This window comes from Oncorhynchus tshawytscha, linkage group LG04 (assembly GCF_018296145.1).
Source record: "Oncorhynchus tshawytscha isolate Ot180627B linkage group LG04, Otsh_v2.0, whole genome shotgun sequence".
Classification (NCBI taxonomy): domain Eukaryota; kingdom Metazoa; phylum Chordata; class Actinopteri; order Salmoniformes; family Salmonidae; genus Oncorhynchus; species Oncorhynchus tshawytscha.
The window spans coordinates 40,331,765-40,345,023 of record NC_056432.1 but is presented as its reverse complement, the minus strand read 5'-3'; positions in this window follow the sequence as shown (position 1 = coordinate 40,345,023).

The window sequence follows — 13,259 nt, the reverse complement described above, 5'->3', positions numbered from 1 at the left end:
GCACCTTGTGCTGGGGACAATAAAAGACCCCTCTAAAATGTGCAGTTTTTGTCACACAACACAATGCCACAGATGTCTCAAGTTTTGAGGAAGCACGCAATTGGCATGCTGACTGCAGGAATGTCCAAGGTATCTGAGACCAACAGATGCATATCTGTATTCCCAGTCATGTGAAATCCATAGATTAGGGCCTAATGCATTTATTTAAATTGACTGATTTCCTTATATGAACTGTAACTCAGTAAAATCTTTGAAATTGTTGCATGTTGCATTTATATTTTTGTTCAGTATAAATTGGGAACCATGTGTTGACAAATACAGGAGTCTGGGCACGGGCACAGATACAAAACACTTAATTTGAAATGAAGTTCCATCACAATCCTGTTCACACCACACACCTTTCATTCATAAGAGCTTTCAACTCAAACCGTACTGGGATACTGGGATGACTGCAGAGCATTGTTGAACTAACATATTCACTAAATACTTGTGTCATTGCTTGTCTTTGCTGATCAAGATAAACCAACAAGAGACTTCAGACACTATGTCCCAGTCTATGAAGTCAAATGCATTTCAAAAAGCTTTCTGAACACTGCAAGGAACATGTTTCAATGTCAATTATCTCTCTGTCTGTGGCTTCTGCCAGGGCATTAGATATGAATTCTCTGTAAAACTTGTGGTTAGCATTTGGTCCAAACATCAAAATTTGTAGGAGGTGAAACGTGTTAAGTTTATCTGTCAACACTGTGAAGGACAGTCCTTTGCTGAGCCATGTCCCATGAAAGATGAGTCCAGGTAGTGTGTGGTAACCTTGTTGGTTGTGGGGTTTAAAAACCTTACGTGAACATCCATTTGCTTTAGCTTGTTTAGGTTCAAATTTTTCAGAGTAAATCATTCACGGACACTAGAGAAGCTTAACCAAGTTTAATTCTTCCCAAAGGGTCGTTACAGATGTCATTCAGACAAAAAAAAAACATTTCTCACCATCACAAATATATATACTCCTCTTTAGACACCCCTCCTTCTCTCCAATCCTTACATCTTATGGTTCGACAGTAAGTAAGTAACAGGATAATATAAACATTATTTCTCCCTTTGGGGGATCTGACCTGACCTCCTCAACTCAACCCCTCCTTCGCCTAATCCACAGATGTCCTCTCGTATCACCAGTCACACTCGGTGACTCTCTCCCGTCCACCCAGCACATTCCACAGCAACTGTCTTTCTACAGATCACACTCCTTTATATACTATGCGTCTGATCTATCATGTCTTTAATATCTCAATGTTCAAAGTTTAGCCCGAATCCAACAAGCTGAAGTGGTTTGTTCTGCGATTCGTCAAAAAGTAGCACATTACAGTCCTGTGTGGCTCAGTTGGTAGAGCATGGCGCTTGCAACGTCAGGGTTGTGAATTTGATTCCCACGGGGGACAGTTACAAAAAATGTATCCGCTCACTACTGTAAGTTGCTCTGAATAAGAGTGTCCGCTAAATTACTCAAATGTAAAATGCTATTTTGCAACTTGTCCAGGAGGTGGTGCCGCAAGTAAGGTGCAAGACTATAATTGATCTTGTAGGCGGTCTTCTCCCCACAGGCATATGACTTTTCTATTATACTGTCTGGAAACATCGAGTGGGAAATTGTGGTGTTGTCATCTGCACTTTTGCAAGAGTAGTGGGAGACGACACTTCATTGTCCATAGGATCTCTGCACGCCATGAAATCGTTGTTTCGGATTCATGAAGAGAGTTTTGAAGAGGACTCAGGTTGAGGATTCTGCATGAAAGAACTAATAACAATTCTGACTTTTCTCAGCATTACCGTGGTGTCTCATTCTTTCTGAAAAGATGTCCACAACACCTTAAAATGATCAAATTTAGCTCATGTTAGGTTGTATTTGTAATGGACTATCCCTTTACTTTTATATCCAACTACCTCATACGTTTAATCTTTAACCCTTAAACCTACAGCCTATGCTACATATTGCATGTATTTTCATTTCCACTTCAAACCAATTCCTGTACTCATATTATCATTGAACATGCATAATAAAACAGACATTAAACAAACATAAATAGAACAATGATGGTAATTAAAACCATGGTTTCAAGAGAAATGTATTAAATGTCTATCGTTATAGCTTTCCATAAGTAAGATTCAGCTGTGGAAACTACTTTCAACAACAATTGTGCTGAATGATAATGCCTAATTCATAACGCAGCAGATCTTGACTCGCTTTGTTGGGGGAAAGAAATTTGATCTTTGACTATTGTAGCTGGAAACAGCTGATTTTTTATGGAAAATCTAGAAAGGCGTACAAAGGCCCATTATCAGTACCCACAAGAGTAGTCGCAAAACAATAGTACCCGCAAAACACCAGTCTCAACATCAACATTAAGAGACTCCGGGATGCTGGCCTTCTAGGCAGAGTTCCTCTGTCCAGTGTCTGTGTTCCTTTGCCCATCTTAATATTTTATTTTTATTGTTCATTCTAAGATATGGCTTTTTCTTTGCAACTCTGCCTAGAAGGCCAGCATCCCAGAGTCGCCTCTTCACTGTTGACGTTGAGACGGGTGTTTTGCGGGCACTATTTAATGAAGCTGCCAGTTGAGGACTTGTGAGGCATCTGTTTCTTAAACTAGACACTCTAATGTACTTGTCCTCTTGCTCAGTTGTGCACTGTGGCCTCCCACTCCTCCTTCTATTCTGGTTAGAACCAGTTTGCGTTGTTCTGTGAAGGGAGTAGTACACAGCATTGTACGAGATCCTCAGTTTCTTGGCAATTTCTCGCGTGGAATAGCCTTCATTTCTCAGGACAAGAATAGACTGACGAGTTTCAGAAGAAAGATTTTTGTTTCTGGCCATTTTGAGCCTGTAATCGAACTCATAAATGCTGATGCTCCAGACAGAACTAATCAAAAGAAGGACCGTTTTAATGCTTCTTTAATCAGAACAACAGTTTTCAGCTGTGCTAACATAATTGCAAAATGGTTTTCTAATGATCCATTATCCTTTTAAAATTATAAACTTGGATTAGCTAACACAATGTGTCATTGGAACACAGGAGTGTTGGTTGCTGATAATGGGCCTCTGTACGCCTATGTAGATTTTCCATAAAAAATCAGCCATTTCCGGCTACAATAGTGATTTACAACATTAATAATGTCTACACTGTATTTCTTATCAATATGATGTTATTTTAATGGACAAAAAATTTGCTTTTCATTCAAAAACAAGGACATTTCTAAGTGATCCCAAACTTTTGAACGGTAGTGTAACTTATTTACATAAATATTCAGACCCTTTGCTATGAGACTCAAAATGGAGTTTAGATGCATCCTGTTTCGATTGATCATCCTTGAGATGTTTATTTTTTATTTTTATTTTATTTATTTCACCTTTATTTAACCAGATAGGCTAGTTGAGAACAAGTTCTCATTTGCAACTGCGACCTGGCCAAGATAAAGCATAGCAGTGTGAACAGACAACACAGAGTTACACATGGAGTAAACAATTAACAAGTCAGTAACACAGTAGAAAAAAAAGAGAGTCTATATACATTGTGTGCAAAATGCATGAGGAGGTAGGCGAATAGTTACAATTTTGCAGATTAACACTGGAGTGATAAATGATCAGATGGTCATGTACAGGTAGAGATATTGGTGTGCAAAAGAGCAGAAAAATAAATAAATAAAAACAGTATGGGGATGAGGTAGATAAAATTGGGTGGGCTATTTACCGATAGACTATGTACAGCTGCAGCGATCGGTTAGCTGCTCAGATAGCAGATGTTTGAAGTTGGTGAGGGAGATAAAAGTCTCCAACTTCAGCGATTTTTGCAATTCGTTCCAGTCACAGGCAGCAGAGAACTGGAACGAAAGGTGGCCAAATGAGGTGTTGGCTTTAGGGATTTCTACAATATCTACAAATTGATTGGAGTCCACCTGTAGTAAATTCAATTGATTGGACATGATTTGGAATGGCACACATCTGTCTATATAAGCTGCCACAGTTGACAGTGCATGTCAGAGCAAAAACCAAGCCATGAGGTCGAAGCAATTGTCTGTAGAGTGCAGAGAAAGGATTGTCGAGGCACAGATCTGGGGATGGGTACCAAAACAGTTCTGCAGCATTGAAGGTAACAAAGAACATAGTGGCATCCATCATTCTTAACTGGAAAAAGTTTGGATCTATCAAGACTACCAAGAAGTTTGGATCTACCGAGCTTCTTTAGAAGCTTCTGATAGGCTATTTGAGATAATTTGAGTCAATTAGACGTGTACCTGTGGATGTATTTCAAGGCCTATCTTCACACTCAGGGACTCTTTGCTTGACATCATGGGAAAATCTAAAGAAATCAGCCAAGACATCAGAAAAACAATTGTATACCTCCACAAGTCGGGTTCATCCTTGGGAGCAATATCAAAACGCCTGAAGGTACCACATTCATTTGTACAAACAACAGTACGCAAGTATAAACAACATGGGACCACGCAGACGTCATATCACTCAGGAAGGAGAGGCGTTCTGTCTCCTAAAGATGAACGTACTTTGGTGCGAAAAGTGCAAATCAATACCAGAACAATAACAAAGGACCTTGTGAAGATGCTGGAGGAAACAGGTACAAAAGTATCTATATCCGCAGTAAAACAAGTCCTATATTGACATAACCTGAAAGGCCGCTCAACAAGGAAGAAGCCACGGCTCCAAAACCACCATAAAAAGCCAGACTACGGATTTCAACTGCACATGGAGACAAAGATCGTAATTTTTGGAGAAATGTCCTCTGGTCTAATGAAACAAAAATAGAACTGTTTGGCCATAATGACCATCGTTATGTTTGGAGGAAAAAGGGGGAGGCTTGCAAGCCAAAGAACACCATCCCAACCGTGAAGCACGGGGGTGGCAACATCATGTTGTGGGGGTGCTTTGCCGCAGGAGGGACTGGTGCACTTCACAAAATAGTGTGCATCATGAGGAGGCAATATTACGTGGATATATTGAAACAACATTTCAAGACAATCAGTCAGGAAGTTAAAGCTTGCTCGCAAATGGGTCTTCCAAATGGACAATGACACCAAGCGTACTTCCAAAGTTGGCTTAAAGTCAATGTCAAGGTATTGGAGTGGCCATCACAAAGCCCTGATCTCAATACCATAGAAAATTTGTGGGCAGAACTGAAAATGTGTGTGCGAGCAAGGAGGCCTACAAACCTGATGGGCCCAAATTCACCCAAATTATTGTGGGAAGCTTGTGGAAGGCTATCTGAAACATTTGACCCAAGTTAAACAATTTAAAGGCAATGCTACCAAATACTAATTGAGTGTATGTAAACTTCTGACCCACTGGGAATGTGATGAAAGAAATAAAAGCTGAAATAAATCATTATCTCTGCTATTATTCTGACATTTCACATTCTTAAAATAAAGTGGTGATCCTAACTATTTTTACTAGGATTAAATGTCAGGAATTGTAAAAAACTGAGTTTAAATGTATTTGGCTAAGGTGTGTGTAAACTTTTGACTTCAACTGTACATATGGGATGAGTAATGCAAGATATGTAAACATTATTAAAGTGGCATTATTAAAGTGACTTGCAATCTCTTTATTAAGTGGCCAATGATTTCAAGTGTTTATGTAGGCAGCAGCCTCTCTTTGTTAGTGATGACTGTGTAACAGTCTGATGGCCTTGAGATAGAAGCTATGTCTCGGTCCCAGCTATGATCCACCTGTACTGACCTCGCCTTCTGAATGGTAGAGGGTTGAACAGGCAGTGGCTCGGGTGGTTGTTGTCCATGATTATCTAGAGCAGGTAGTTTGCCCCCGGCGATGCGTTGTGCAGACCGCACCACTCTCTGGAGAGCCCTGCTGTTGTGGGTGGTGCAGTTGCCATCCATACCAGACGATGATACATCCCGACAGGATGCTCTCAAATGTGCATCTGTAAAAGTTTGTGAAGGTTTTCTCTGAATGTCTTTGAGTGGCCCAGCCAGAATCTGTACTTGAACCTGATCAAACATGTCTGGAGAGACCATAAAATAGCTGTGCAGCAACGCTCCCCATCCATTCTGACAGAGCTTGAGAGGAACTGCAAAGAAGAATGGGAGAAACTCCCCAAATACAGGTGTGCCAAGCTTATAGCGTCATACCCAAGACGACTCAAGGCTGTAATCGCTGCCAAAGGTGCTTCAACAAAGTACTAAGTAAAGGGTTGGAATACTTATGTCAATGTGATATTTCAGTTTTTTTTATATACATTTGCAAAAAATTCTAATAACCTGTTTTTGTTTTGTCATTATGGGCTAGTGTGTGTAGATTGATGAGGGGAAAAAAACTATTTAATCAATCTTAGAATAAGGCTGTAACGTAACAAAATGTGGAAAAAGTCAAGGGGTCTGAATACTTTTCGAATGCTCTGTATCTACCATACAATGCCCCCCTGGGCCTTGCAATACAGTACTCCCCTTATCCTGTTAATTGGTGTGGGGTCATGACTTTTCCACTCTATCACACCAGAATATCTCCACACAACTTTCAGATCTCCCATACAGGTGAAGTGTGCCTGCGATATTAGGTATCAGATGAGCGATGTTGCCTAGCTATCTAGTGATTAGACCTTTACACTACACAGATAGACAGAGCCAGGGGTCCTTCTATCTCTGCACAGACCACAGGGGACTTATATCAGTGGGTTTACACATTGTTCAATTTGATCATAATAAATTATTGGATAACCAGGCATATAGAAGTATAGGCATGCGGCTGCTTGTGCTGCAAGATAGCATGTTTGAATCAGGATTAGTTAGGTTAAAGTTATCATTGAAATAAAATATTATTTGTGATACAATTGGTTTTGTTGATGCAATTGGAACAAACATTTCCTAGTGCAAGAGGTAGTGCAAACATTCTTCCGGCGCCGACAGAGATGGCCGCCTCGCTTCGCGTTCCTAGGAAACTATGCAGTTTTTTGTTTTTTTACGTGTTATTTCTTACACTAGTACCCCAGGTCATCTTAGGTTTCTTTACATACAGCCGAGAAGAACTACTGAATATAAGATCAGCGTCAACTCACCATCAGTACGACCAAGAATATGTTTTTCGCGATGCGGATCCTGTGTTCTGCCTTACAACCAGTGTAACCGAGTGGATCACATGCAGCAACCAAAAAAAAAAAACGACTCAGAAAAAGAGGGAAACGAAGCGGTCTTCTGGTCAGACTCCGGAGACGGGCACATCGTGCACCACTCCCTAGCATTCTTCTTGCCAATGTCCAGTCTCTTGACAACAAGGTTGATGAAATCCGAGCAAGGGTAGCATTCCAGAGGGACATCAGAGACTCTGCGTCACGGAAACATGGCTAACTGGAGAGACGCAATCCGAAGCGGTGCAGCCAGCGGGTTTCTCCACGCATCGCGCCGACAGGAACAAACATCTTTCTGGTAAGAAGACGGGCGGGGGCGTATGCCTTATGGCCAACGTGACATGGTGTGATGAAAGAAACATACAGGAACTCAAATCCTTCTGTTCACCTGATTTAGAATTCCTCACAATCAAATGTAGACCGCATTATCTACCAAGAGAATTCTCTTCGATTATAATCACAGCCGTATATATCCCCCCCAAGCAGACACATCGATGGCTCTGAACGAACTTTATTTAACTCTCTGCAAACTGGAAACGATTTATCCGGAGGCTGCATTCATTGTAGCTGGGGATTTTAACAAGGCTAATCTGAAAACAAGACTCCCTAAATTTTATCAGCATATCGATTGCGCAACCAGGGGTGGAAAGACCCTGGATCATTGTTACTCTAACTTCCGCGACGCATATAAGGCCCTGCCCCGCCCCCTTTCGGAAAAGCTGACCATGACTCCATTTTGTTGATCCCTGCCTACAGACAGAAACTAAAACAAGAAGCTCCCACGCTGAGGTCTGTCCAACGCTGGTCTGACCAAGCTGACTCCACACTCCAAGACTGCTTCCATCACGTGGACTGGGAGCTGTTTCGTATTGCGTCAGACAACAACATTGACGAATACGCTGATACGGTGTGCGAGTTCATTAGAACATGCGTTGAAGATGTCGTTCCCATAGCAACGATTAAAACATTCCCTAACCAGAAACCGTGGATTGATGGCAGCATTCGTGTGAAACTGAAGGCACGAACCACTGCTTTTAATCAGGGCAAGGTGTCTGGTAACATGACTGAATACAAACAGTGCAGCTATTCCCTCCGCAAGGCTATCAAACAAGCTAAGCGCCAGTACAGAGACAAAGTAGAATCTCAATTCAACGGCTCAGACACAAGAGGTATGTGGCAGGGTCTACAGTCAATCACGGACTACAGGAAGAAACCCAGCCCAGTCACGGACCAGGATGTCTTGCTCCCAGGCAGACTAAATAACTTTTTGCCCGCTTTGAGGACAATACAGTGCCACTGACACGGCCTGCAACGGAAACATGCGGTCTCTCCTTCACTGCAGCCGAAGTGAGTAAGACATTTAAACGTGTTAACCCTCGCAAGGCTGCAGGCCCAGACGGCATCCCCAGCCGCACCCTCAGAGCATGCGCAGACCAGCTGGCCGGTGTGTTTACGGACATATTCAATCAATCCCTATACCAGTCTGCTGTTCCCACATGCTTCAAGAGGGCCACCATTGTTCCTGTTCCCAAGAAAGCTAAGGTAACTGAGCTAAACGACTACCGCCCGTAGCACTCACATCCGTCATCATGAAGTGCTTTGAGAGACTAGTCAAGGACCATATCACCTCCACCCTACCTGACACCCTTGACCCACTCCAATTTGCTTACCGCCCAAATAGGTCCACAGACGATGCAATCTCAACCACACTGCACACTGCCCTAACCCATCTGGACAAGAGGAATACCTATGTGAGAATGCTGTTCATCGACTACAGCTCGGCATTCAACACCATAGTACCCTCCAAGCTCGTCATCAAGCTCGAGACCCTGGGTCTCGACCCCGCCCTGTGCAACTGGGTACTGGACTTCCTGACGGGCCGCCCCCAGGTGGTGAGGGTAGGCAACAACATCTCCTCCCCGCTGATCCTCAACACTGGGGCCCCACAAGGGTGCGTTCTGAGCCCTCTCCTGTACTCCCTGTTCACCCACGACTGCGTGGCCATGCACGCCTCCAACTCAATCATCAAGTTTGCGGACGATACAACAGTGGTAGGCTTGATTACCAACGACGAGACGGCCTACAGGGAGGAGGTGAGGGCCCTCGGAGTGTGGTGTCAGGAAAATAACCTCACACTCAACGTCAACAAAACTAAGGAGATGATTGTGGACTTCAGGAAACAGCAGAGGGAACACCCCCCTATCCACATCGATGGAACAGTAGTGGAGAGGGTAGCAAGTTTTAAGTTCCTCGGCATACACATCACAGACAAACTGAATTGGTCCACTCACACAGACAGCATCGTGAGGAAGGCGCAGCAGCGCCTCTTCAACCTCAGGAGGCTGAAGAAATTTGGCTTGTCACCAAAAGCACTCACAAACTTCTACAGATGCACAATCGAGAGCATCCTGGCGGGCTGTATCACCGCCTGGTATGGCAACTGCACCGCCCTCAACCGTAAGGCTCTCCAGAGGGTAGTGAGGTCTGCACAACGCATCACCGGGGCAAACTACCTGCCCTCCAGGACACCTACACCACCCGATGCTACAGGAAGGCCATAAAGATCATCAAGGACATCAACCACCCGAGCCACTGCCTGTTCACCCCGCTGTCATCCAGAAGGCGAGGTCAGTACAGGTGCATCAAAGCTGGGACCGAGAGACTGAAAAACAGCTTCTATCTCAAGGCCATCAGACTGTTAAACAGCCACCACTAACATTGAGTGGCTACTGCCAACACACTGTCAATGACACTGACTCTACTCCAGCCACTTTAATCATGGGAATTGATGGGAAATGATGTAAATATATCACTAGCCACTTTAAACAATGCTACCTTATATAATGTTACTTACCCTACATTGTTCATCTCATATGCATACGTTGATACTGTACTCTATATCATCGACTGCATCCTTATGTAATACATGTATCACTAGCCACTTTAACTATGCCACTTGGTTTACATACTTATCTCATATGTATATACTGTACTCGATATCATCTACTGTATCTTGCCTATGCTGCTCTGTACCATCACTCATTCATATATCCTTATGTACATATTCTTTATCCCCTTACACTGTGTATAAGACAGTAGTTTTTTTTGGAATTGTTAGTTAGATTACTTGCTTTTTATTACTGCATTGTCGGAACTAGAAGCACAAGCATTTCGCTACACTCGCATTAACATCTGCTAACCATGTGTATGTGACAAATAAAATTGGATTTGATTTGATTTGATTTGAGGTATGTTAACTTGTCAAGCATATAAAAACCATAGCGTAGAATAGCCTGGCCTGACCATAATAAAGTTCTGTTCATTATGATGTTTTATTTTGTATGTGGTTTACTTTTAGATTGGCCTGTAGGCTGTTCAAAGGCTACTGGCTGCAGAGGAGATGAACGATAGACTGTAAAGTTTACGGCTTTAGAGCAGCCACAGTTTAGGCACTTTAGCAATAAACCGATTATTATGTTAGAGTTTTCCTATCATGGGAAGTAAACAAATATACACATTTTTGTTTGGAGACTTATGTATTACATCACTTTTTTAATAGAAATTATAGCTAAGTGCATGAGTAATTGTGTGTGAGTGTGTGTGCATGCGTGCAGGCATGTGTCCATGACTTCCCATTGAAGATGTCGGCCTACACAACATCACGCCATCATGATTTCTGTGGGATGATAGGAGCCATGACGCTGTTTAGAATGAGAAAGAAAGGAGTGGCCTTCACAGTTGTGCTCTAAAGGACATGTGCCAGGGTTGTACCTTCTCTCACACACGCACACACTGGCAGGACGAAGAGGAAATTGTTATATTGCTGATGAGAATGGTATAAAAACCCGAAAGATTACTTTGGCATCATATTGTGTTGGCCAATAAAGGATAGTCAGCCTGTTTAATCACTTTTTTGCTCTGTCACCCTTCTACTCATTCAACTTTTCTTAAATATTTGATTTATTATGAAATTAGTTCACACTTTCAAAGTAAAAACATAATAATGGTAACACTTAATTTTACATCCCACTAATTACCTACAAACTATAACTGTGTGATTACATAATTATTACTCGATACTACTTAATAATAGTATTCGCATCGAACACCAGGAAGTACCAATTGTCACCAAGACGTTGCCAAATATTGTTGTGTGCTTGCATATGGGGAGTGTGCCAGACAGGGCTTTCATAGATACAGTATAAAGAGTGTGTGGAGAAAGAGCCCCATAAAGACAACAATATAAGTACACTGAACCCTGCTCAAGGACAAGCCTGCTGAGGAAAAGATAGAGCGAGATAAGAGGAAAGCAATATAGACTACAATACCGCCAGATTTCACACATCAGTCTTGGGATTTCAACCGAAAACCCTCTATTAGGCTCTCTAGCCTTCTGGTATTTGTAGTTCAGCACAACAGTGGTACAAGCAGCACTTGTGTCAATGAACCCTAATGAGACCAGACTAAGAGCACCGATTTGTAAAAATGTCCCTTAGTTGTTCAATATAGGGACCACTACTATGAAATACTGCACCTGACATCACCAGCGGACTGTCCCCTATATCCACTGTTGAGGAAGAACTATCTCTGGCAGATCACCTCTTGTCTTATCACCCATATCTGTGTGTTATCACAGAGAGATTGAAGCATCTTTTGGTTCCCCATAGCCTCAGTCATGGAGCTGCAGAGGCTGTACCTGACAGATTACCTTGACGTGTAATAGTGATGGACACAGTCCAGGCAGGCCAAACATAAGCATAGATCTTATGATGAGATGACTCTTGTCCTGTTATAATAGCACGATAGGTTGCTACAGTCCTTTGGTCTAATTACCTACCTGAGAAGTGAGTGATAGATAGTGATCGCCCAGTTCCAAAAACATCCACTTAGCCCTGAACCCTTGGCAACTCAAGGTTTGATAATGTGATGATTCCTACCTCCCACTTCAGATGGCTTGCCAACATTTTCATCAGTCATTTTTGAAAAAGAACAGACCCCAGTATTTTCTAATAAGAAATATGTGAACCACCAAGTAAACTGAACCATATAGTGAAGCATGAGCGCAAACACAAGTGCAATCGCTGCTGTGTTTCTGGGCCATGTCATGCGTCTCTTTCTGCTGATATGTTCTGATGCTACCCTGTGAGCCTGAAAGGAATGCCCTAACTGATAACAATCTAACATTCCTGCCCCTTTTACAGCAGCTCAGGGTATGACAACCATGTGGACAGAGAAAGTAGTCTCTGGCCATCATTATTACTTGATTATATATGGATGAGAGAATAACAGACTAAGCTTTGTCAGACTGTATAAGGTGTGTGCAGAGAATGATCAGTGATCGCCCAGTGTCATCCCTCCCTCCTCTCCCACACAACGGGCACTATGGCCGGGAACAGGAATGGGACCTTGAGCCTTCCTCATGGAAGGCCATGGTCTAAGGTTCACACTCTTGGAGTAGAGACCATATCCCAAGCAGGCCCTGATAAGATTCATGAGAAAGGTTTTAGCTACACTACAAAGTCAAAAGTTTGGACACACCTACTCATTCCATGGTTTTTCTTTATTTGTACTATTTATACATTGTAGAATAATAATGAAGACATCAAAACTATGAAATAACACATATGGAATCATGTAGTAACAAAAAAGTGCTAAACAAATCTTCAAAGTAGCCACCCTTTGCTTTGATGACAGCTTTGCACACTCTTGGCATTCTCTCAACCAGCTTCATGAGGTAGTCACCTGGAATGCATTTCAATTAACAGGTGTGCCTTGTTAAAAGTTCATTTGTGGAATTTATTTCCTTCTTAATGCGTTTGTGCCAATCAGTTGTATTGTGACAAGGTAGGGGTGGTATACAGAAGATAGCCCTATTTGGTAAAAGACCAAGTCCATATTATGGCAAGAACAGCTGAAATAAGCAAAGAGCAAAGAGAAACGACAGTCCGTCATTACTTTAAGACATAAAGGTCAGGCCTCCTGGTTGGCGCAGTGGTCTAGGTCACTGCATCGCAGTGCTAGCTGTGCCACCAGAGACTCTGGGTTCATGCCCAGGCTCTGTCGCAGCCGGCCGCGACCGGGAGGTCCGTGGGGCGATGCACAATTGGCCTAGTGTCCT